The 9,654-nt window shown below is 37.9% G+C and overlaps 2 pseudogenes; both read right to left on the bottom strand.

Annotated features, from left to right (window-relative positions):
• Positions 1 to 200: 200 nt before the first annotated feature.
• LOC132501877 (large ribosomal subunit protein eL6-like) lies at positions 201 to 1,673 on the bottom strand (annotated as a pseudogene).
• Positions 1,025 to 1,575, bottom strand: LOC132501876 (ubiquitin-ribosomal protein eS31 fusion protein-like; annotated as a pseudogene).
• Positions 1,674 to 9,654: the final 7,981 nt, after the last annotated feature.

Below are 9,654 nucleotides of genomic sequence, written 5' to 3' on the forward strand. Positions count from 1 at the left end.
AGCAGGGTTGAAGCACACTGAAGCAGAGAATGGAGAACAAAGCATTGATTGAACGCAGAGTCTGCTGTTGGGCTCTGGGGAAGGTACAAAAGTGTCAGAGTTCCTGGGTCTTGCAGGAGTTCGAATAAGCATTAATTAGGATTTTGATTGCAAGGGACAGAAATCAACTTGAAGCAGCTTAAGCAAAAAGAGTGTTGTTTTTTTAATGGACCGAATTATTTAATTAGGTTCTTTGTAAGAAGTTTAGAACACTACTTTGTGAGGATAAATTCCGTTTGTAAGAGCGAACACAGAGCGGAGGTAGCCCTGGAGTTGAGGAACAGCTTTGATTCTTCGCAGAATTTGTGAGTCCACAGCTTTCTGATCAACCTTCCGCTGCTCTGTAATCTCGTATTTCTCTCTCTCTGTGTCGAAGATCTCACCTCCCTGGTGCCTGGGCTTATGCAGTTTCTTCTTCTTGAAGTAAGCATCAGTGAGATGTTCTGGGATTTTCACACCACTGATATCAATTTTGGTGGAAGTGGCAATGACAAATTTCTGGTGTGTTCTCCGCAGAGGAACTCGATTGAGGGACAGAGGCCCAGTCACAAGTGGCAAAGCTACTGCTTTGCAAAGCTGCTTCAGGAAAATGACCCTCTTGCCTCCGTGGCGCCCAGTGAGGATAATCAGAACGGTCCCAGGAGTGATGCTAGCGCGCAGTTTTCTCACATGCTTACTGAAGGGCTTTTTGCCGTGACTCAACAGCGTTCGAGGCATATCTTCAGTAGGATAATGCCTAGGCATTTTGCAAAGTTTAACCACCCGGGTACCACCATTCTTGTCACCACCAACTGGTTTTGTGACAGTAGCAAGAACCTTCACCTTCTTTTTCTTTTCAACCTTGGATTTAGCTGCTGAATACTTCCTCTTGTACAAGGCCTTTCTGGAATACACAGCCGATCGGGAATATCTGCCAATTCCTCTGACCAGGACAGCGTTTCGGCTGTAGTGGGGCTTCCCCTTCTTAACCTGCTTCACCTTTTTTTTTTTTTTCATTAGTTCATGTCTTTTATTAACCAATATACAATCACTTGTCTTCTGGTTTGTTGAAACAATAGGTCAGACAACATTTGCCACAGTAATGTCTGTCAAAGTGGCTGGCCATAAAAACTCCAGCACCACGTTCATCTGAAGGGCACTCCCGATAAGGGCGACTGATTTTGCCATTCTCATCCACCTTATAGTATTTCAGGACAGCCAGCTTAACCTTCTTTCTCTTATGCTTGTTCTTCTTGGGAGTGGTCTAAGACTTCTTCTTCCTCTTCTAGCACCACCACGAAGTCTCAACACAAGATGAAGAGTGGACTCCTTTTGAATGCTGTAGTCAGACAAAGTACGTCCATCTTCCAGTTGCTTGCCAGCAAAGATCAGTCTTTGCTGGTCAGGAGGAATTCCTTCCTTGTCCTGGATCTTGGCCTTTACATTTTCTATTGTATCCGAGGGTTCGACCTCGAGAGTGATGGTCTTCCCCGTCAGGGTCTTCACGAAAATCTGCATGTTGGTGGCGGTGCCACCGCAGATGGCGGATCCGAAAAGAAGTGCTTTACCTTTTTAACCTTGCCACCAGCATCAGCCTACTTGGCTTCAGGGTTTTTCTCCTTAGTATCTGGCTTCTCAGCCTTTTCACTCGCCATCTTGCAAGATGGGAAAATGCAAAAAAAGAGTGTTTTTAAGGAAATAGGGATACTTCATGAAGAACTGAAGCCATGTACTGGGAAGTTGGCAAAAAGTCCCGTGTCTATCTGGTCTCAGCTACTGTGTGTGTTTGCCTCATCTTCTTCATATTCTCTTTCTCTCCTCTCCTGTCCTCTAACATCCCCTCACCTTCCTTCCTTTCCCCACTCTCCTCTCCTCTTCCTCCTCCCCTCTCGCTGTTCTCATTTGTGGAAGAAAATGGCTTCCCTACAGTTCCTGAGTTTGCATGTTGCACTAAGTTTGCATGACACAGTTCCGGCTATATCAGAAGCTAACTCTCCATGTCTTCTTCCCAATGTCAGATTTCCAGTAGAAAGAGTCTTCTTGACCCAGCTTAGGACTCATTCTGTTCTGACTAGGGGGACAGGTTTTAACATAGAAACATGGTTGCCGAAGACTTACCCTGTGGATTAGCGTGAGGACCACTACCAGGAAAAAGTGTCTGCTATAGAGTGATGCGATGACCTTTAACTGAAAGCATGCTTTTGGAAGAGTTGAGCAGGAGCACACTATTGTTTTGTTTTGTTTTCATTTTCTTGTATTTTATTTTATTTTATTTTTTATAGAGCAGGTTCTTATTAGTTATCTATTTTATACATGTCAATCCCAATCTCCCACTACATCCCACCACCACCACCCCACCCTGCCACTTTCTCCCCTTGGTGTCCATATGTTTGTTCTCTCCATCTGAGGAGCACACGACTGTTGAATGAGTAGATGACTATGAAGCTTTAAGGCAGCTTCATTAGAATCCATATTCTTGTCCCTTTCCCAAACTGCTTTAGTTCCCAAGTTCTGTAAAAATCTACAGATGAAGGAAGCAGGATACACTGTGGTTAAGAGCATATGTCTGGGGTTTAAGTTGTCTGTGTTTTGGATCCTGGCCTTGAGGACTTCAGCAAGTTATGGAACCTGCCTGGACCTCAGGTTTCTCATCTATAAAATGGGTATCGTGAGGATTAACTAAGATAATATGTGTAAAGTGCTTAGCACAATGCACCTAATAATGTTAGCAACTTAATTTTTAAACAAAAATTAACTGATGGAGCTGAAGTTGACATCAGCAGATCCAAATATCTTTCACAAACTGGACAAAAGAAAGATGCACTGGCAGATGGGCAAGTGGTCAGCTTGGTTCTCCAGACAGCCCCACGAACGTGGCCTCTAGAATAGGGGGTTTGGGGAGAAAAATAAGCCACGAAGATCTTGAGGCGCCAACGGGAACTTTAGAGATCACAGGTCATACGGGCCAGTCACACTCCCTTTTGTTCCTAGAGATTTAATATCTACCAGCCTATTAAATGGTCATGATTTGGAGAAGGCAAGAAGAAGAATTACTTTCAGCTGGCCCTGGTCTTTAAATAACCCGGGGTACAACATCTTTCAAAACACAAAGGAGACCATGTGTAAAGCATTAGTTAAATTCAGATATAAATCTAGTCTTTGACCAGTCCAAAACTAATCAATATGCTTTTTTTCTCTCTTTGAACTTTGAGTTTTCTGGCAACAACAAAAACCCCAAACCCCATCCAAAACCATCGTCCAGACAGCCCAGCTCCTATGCTCCCCTCCCTAGTGTCACATATTGTTGACAGACCTACTCTTGTTACCACATTCATTCCAGTGGTGATTCAAATTCTTCTGCAGAAATTGACTTGAAAGACAGAAAATTGCTCTTGTAATCACTTAATAAGGAATCCTGGACAAGGAATACAGTGCTATGAATATAGATTTACTCTTAGCTTTTATGGATGCATTTTTCTCAGTTATTTTCATTGAAAATCATGACGAACTAATTTAAATAGCAAGGTAAACTGAGATGGAAAATTACCCATAATAAGAATTTTGATGAAAATATAGACTGGCCTGGTTTTAAGCATATCAAGGACTCTTGGTTTAAATTGCAAATTCGGAGAGATTTGAAATGTGTTTGTTTGAATGTGTCAGCTTTAGGCAAAACTAAACTACTATGTTCCTTTCCAAAAATCAAGAATCCGCTCTGGAAAAAAATCATGCAGTGTGATGTACAAAGCAGAGGGGAAGGAAAGTAAGTAATGGGGGAGAAAGACCCACCCAAGGACTGCAGCCAGCTTCCCCAGGAAGATTCATGACCATGCTTCAATACTGTCCTGCAATTCTCTCCAAGCGATTTTACTATAACTCTAAATCATTAGAAGCAACTGCTGCTGTTACCAAAGCTATCTTTGCCTCAAAAAGAAGAAAATTCAGGACATGCAATATAATCCTCTCACTATCTAAGAGAGAAACCAGCCCATTTGTCATAAGAACTGAAAACATCAGCTATGTAGTAAATTAAACATTAGAGTTTCATACTTCAATATTATGTATCTTTTGTAAAAAGAAAAAAAGGGGGGGCACACACAGGACATGGTTGGATGCAACAGTGATAAAGTGACTTAAATTTGGTTGACTAACTATAACCTACAAAAACCATTCTATCTATTACAAATCCTTTTCAGTAAAAGGTAAGAAAATTCCATCAACATTTTTTTAAACATTCTGAGCTATTCACAACAAATGAATCCTTACCCCTACCAGATGTATAAGCATTTGTGTGATGCAGGGGTTTCATAACTTGGAGAGTGTCATCAAAGGCAGTGCTAACACAATGTTCCTCCCTTTGACTTGAATGCCCTCTTCTTCCCTATTAGGGTGAATATTGTTTCACAGTGTCCCAGGCATGAAAGGACTTTGAAGGGTCACTTTGCAACCCAACTAGCAGCATTGGCATTACCAAGGAGCGGCTGGTTAGAAATGCAGAATCTTGGGGTCCACCCCCAGCCTTACTGACTCAGATTCTGCATTTTGACAGGATCCCCAGGCGATTCATATGCACATTGAAGATGAAACTATGCCACTCTAAGTCATCCCCCTACCTATGAGCAAAACTGTGCACAATGCATAGACTGGTCTCATTCATCCAGTTTCAGGTCCTTTATAGTTTGTCCTGTTTGAGTCATTGAGATTAAAGGGGAAATATACTCATTTAAGGGAGTCTTGCACAGCCTAACAAAGTTAGCAACTTCTTCAATATGTTCAAGTACCTATTCTTAGAAGCACTGCAGATTAGGTCAAAGGAAAGAGAAGCAGAAAATGGAGTGGGTTCAAATACCAAACTCTAATAAAGTAAGGGTAGTACAGAAGCTGAGTCTATGAGGGATGGGAAGATCAATTTCACCAAATTACCAGTTCCAAAATTGTCTCTGCACTGTGGCTGATTTATAGTCCTGGAAGCTTAAAGCCTTGAGCTTCTTGCTGTATTTCATTTCAGATTAGTAATTTTTATCTAGTACTTCCCTGCAGCTTAAAATGAAGGCCCTGGAACTATGAAAATGAATTTATGTGGTGGATTGCATGCTCATTCTGTAGCTATCCTATAGGTTTTAGATTTGTAACAAGTTTGGAATCTGGACAATAGAAAACTCTCTGTGGGTTAATGGCAGCCAACTTCTAAGCCAAAACTGAAGGACATAAGATAGTTTTGTATGTGTTTCAGGGTCCTCAAACTTAGCTGCGCATTAGAGTCACCTAGATAACATTTTTTTACACAGCTTTCTTGAGATATAATTGACATATAATAAGCTGCACATATTTAAAGTGTATAGTAGGAAAGGGACTTCCCTGGCGGTCCAGTGGTTAAGACTCCATGCTTCCACTGCAGGGGGCGCAGGTTGAATCCCTGGGTGGGGAACTAGGATCCCACACGGTTCCGTCAAAAAAAATAATAATAATAAATTCTAAAATAAATTATATAAAAAATAATAATAATAATTAAAAAATAAAGTATATGGTAGGATGAATTTTGATGTATGTTATATGGCTGTGAAACTATCACCGTGATCAAGCTAATTACCCCTAAAGTTTCCTTGTGCCCCTTGGTAATCCCTACCCCCATTCTGCAATAGCTTACCTGCTTTCTGCCACTACAGATTAGTTTTCATTTGCTAGAATTTTACATAAATGGAACCATACTCTTTTTTTTTTTTGGTCTGACATCTTTCACTCAGCATAATTTTTCTGAGACTCATCCACGTTGTTGTCTGTATTAATAGTTTGCCCTTTTTATTGCTGAGTAATATTCCATTGCATGAATATACCAGTTTATATAACTGTTCCCCAGTGAAGGACATTTGGGTTGTTTCCAGTTTTAAGCAATTATGAATAACACTGCTAAAAAGCTTCATGAACAAGTATGAGCATATAAGTTTTCATTTCTCTAGGTAAACACCTAGAAGTGGGTATGGTAAGTGTACATTTAACTTTAAAAGAAACTGCCAAACTGTTTCCCAAAGTGGTTCTACCATTTTGCTTGCTCACCAGAAATGTATAGGAGTTCCAGTTGCTTCACATCCTCTCCAGGAATAGGTATTATCAGTATTTTTTATTTTAGCTATTCTGATAGATGTATAATAATATCTCCATTGTAGTATTAATTTACATTTCCCTAATGACTGCTGATGTTGAGAATCTTTTCATGTGTATATTTGCCATCCTTATATCTTCTTTGGTGAGAGTCTTTCAAATCTTTTGCTTATTTTTTAAATTGGGTTTTGTTTTCTTAATTGTTGAGTTTTGAGTTCATTATATATTCTGTATACAAGTCCTTTGTCAGATATATGATTGACAAATACTTTTTCCCAATCTTTTTATTCTCTTAACAATGTTTTTCAAAGGGCAGAAGTTCTTAATTTTGATAAAGTCTCATTTATTAATTTTTTTATGGATCCTACTTTCTGTGGTATAACTGACCCAAGGTCACAAAGATTTTCTTCTGTGTTTTCTTCCAGAAGTTTTATAATTTTAAGTTTTATATTTAGGTCTATAATCCATTTTGAGTTAATTTTTATGTATGAGGCAAAGTTTGGAATGATGTTTACTTTTTTGCATGTGGATATGCAATAGTTCCAGCACCATTTATTGAAATGACTGGCCTTTCTCTACTGAATTGCCCTTGCACCTTTGTGCAAAAGCCACTTGGCCATATATTTGCGGGTATATTCTAAATTCTCCATCTGTTCCATTGATCTTTTTTTTTTTTTTTTTTTTTTTTGCGGTACGCGGGCCTCTCACCACTGCGGCCTCTCCCTTTGCGGAGCACAGGCTCCGGACACGCAGGCTCAGCGGCCATGGCTCACAGGCCCAGCCACTCCGTGGCATGTGGGATCCTCCCGGATCAGGGCACGAACCTGTGTCCCCTGCATTGGCAGGCAGACTCTCAACCACTGCGCCACCAGGGAAGCCCCATTGATTTATCTTTATACTAATGTCACATTGTCTTGATTACTATAGCTTTATTGTTAGTCTTGAAATCCAATTCTATTCTTTTTCTAAGAAAGATAAGAACTTTAGAATGAACTTAAGTTTTACAGTGTTTGTCAATTTCTGGGTTTTAAAAGTCTAGTAGTGTGATTTTGATTGGGATTGCATTGATTTTATAGATCTATTTGGGGAGAACTGACATCTTAACAATTTTGAATCTCCCGATCCATGAAAACAGTATATCTCTCCATATATGTAGGTCTCTCTCAGCAATGTTTTTTCAGCATACACATCTTAGACTCCTTTTGTGAGGTTTAATTTTAAGTAGTTGATACTCTTATGCACTTGTAAATGCTGATGTTTATATAAGTTCAGTTTCCAGTTGTTTGTTGAAATTATTTAGAAATACAGTTGATTTTTAATATTGATCTTGTATCCTGCATCCTCGCTAAACTCTGTTATTAGTTTTGTAGCTTTTTGGTAGATTCCATAGAATTTTCTATATGGATAATTATGTTGTCTGAGAATAAAGACAGCTTTACTTCTTGTCCAGTCTGACTTCCTCTTATATTTTTTTCTTGCCTTATTGTGCTGGCTAGAAGCAATACATTGCTGAATAAAAATAGTTAAAATGGACAACCTTGCTTTGTACTTGGTCTTAGAGGAAAGACAGTCAGTCTTTCCCATTAAGTATGATGTTAGCTTTAAGTTTTTCATAGATACCTTTTCTCAAGTTGAGAAGTTCCCTACTTTGCTGAGAGTTGCTTTTTTAAAAATCAGAAATGGATTTTGAATTCTGTCAAATTATTTTTCTACATCTACTGAGATATTCATATGGTTTTTCTTTTAAGTCTGTTAATATGGTGAATTACATTGATTGATTTTCAAATATCATACTAACCTTGCATTCTTGAGGTAAACCGACTTGCTCATTATTTATTATCTTTTATAAATATTGTTAAATTCTATTTGCTAAAATTTGCTTAAGAATTTTTGCATCTATACTCATGAGAGATATTGATCTCTAGTTTTCTTTTCTTGTAATATTTTTGTCTAGTTCTGGTATCAGAGTAATGCTGGTCTCATGGAATGAGTTGGGATATAGTCCATCCTTTTCAATTTACTTGAAGTGTTCGTGTGTAGAATTGGTACTATTTTTTCCTTAAATATTTGATAGAATTCACCATCTTGGATTGAAATTTTCTTTGTGGAAAGATATTTAACCACTAATTCAATTTATTTAATAGATGTAGAGCTATACAGGTTATCTATTTTTTTTTCTTAAATGGTAAATTGCATCAAAGAATCTTTCCATTTCCTCTAATTTGGTCATATTTATTGGCACAAAGTTGTTTTTGATATTCCCTTATAATACTTTTATTCCATAATATCTATGGAATCTGTAGTGATATCACCTCTCTCAATCCTGATATTAGTAATTTGTGTCTTCTCTCTCTTCTTTTCCTGATCAGTCTGGCTAGAGGTTTATCAATTTTATTGATCTTCTCAAAGAACCAGCTTTTGATTTCATTGATTTTTCTCCATTGTTTTTCTGTTTTCTATTTCACTAATTTCTTCTCTAATCTTTATAATTTACACTTTTCTGCTTAGTTTAGGTTTAACTTGCTGTTTTTTCTAGTTGCTTAAGGTGGTATCTAAAGCCATTGGTTTGAGACCTTTCTTCTATACTGTAAGTGTTTAGTGGTATAAATTTCCCTATATATATATTTTGGCTGAATTTCACAAATTTTGATATGTTGTATTTTCATTTAGTTCCAAGTATTTCCTAATTGCCCTTTTGATTTTTGATTTCTTCTTGGACCTGTAGGTTATTTGGAAGTATGCAAATCTGTTCCCAAATAATTGGCTATTTACCAGATATCTTTCTTTTACTAATATCTAGCTTAATTCCACTGTGATCAAATTACACACTCTTCTGATTTGGATATTTTTAACTTTCTTAAGGCTTATTTTATAGCTAGAATATGGTCTATTTTGGAAAATTTTCTGTGTGCTCTTGAAAAGAATATATACTCTGACATTGTTAAGTGGAATGTCAATTAAGTCTAATCAGTTGATAGCATTGCTCAAGTCTTCTATATCCTCACTGATTTTTCTATCTTACTTGTTCCGTCAATTATTGAGAGAAGGGTTTTGAAATCTCCAACTATAATTATAGGTTTGTTTCTTTCTCTTCTACAGTTCTAAATATCCCACTGCCAAGGCTACACATGATACCAATTAACTCAGAATCTCTGGGGGCGTGACCCAGGCATCAGTATTTTTTTAACTCCCCAAGTGATTCCAATGTGTAGTCAAGTTTGAGAACCACTGCCTTATGCAGACCACATTGTGGATTCAACAGATTCTCAAATGCATTATCTTATTTAATCTTCATACCTGCCTTTGAGGTAGACGTCATTCATTCCTATTTTACAGAAAATGAAATTGAGTCATAGACAGTTGTCCAACATCACATAGTTGATCAGAGAGCCTAGCTGGGATATAAACCCAGGTTACCTAACTCAAAGTTTTTTACTTTGAGGTAATTATATTTTGTTCTGTGAGATGTGTTTATTGACTTGAATTTTGTCTGTATTTCCATCCTGTTCCCCTAACACACTCTTCTGGGTTGTGGGC

Source organism: Mesoplodon densirostris, chromosome 14 (genome assembly GCF_025265405.1).
Source record: "Mesoplodon densirostris isolate mMesDen1 chromosome 14, mMesDen1 primary haplotype, whole genome shotgun sequence".
NCBI classification, from domain to species: domain Eukaryota; kingdom Metazoa; phylum Chordata; class Mammalia; order Artiodactyla; family Ziphiidae; genus Mesoplodon; species Mesoplodon densirostris.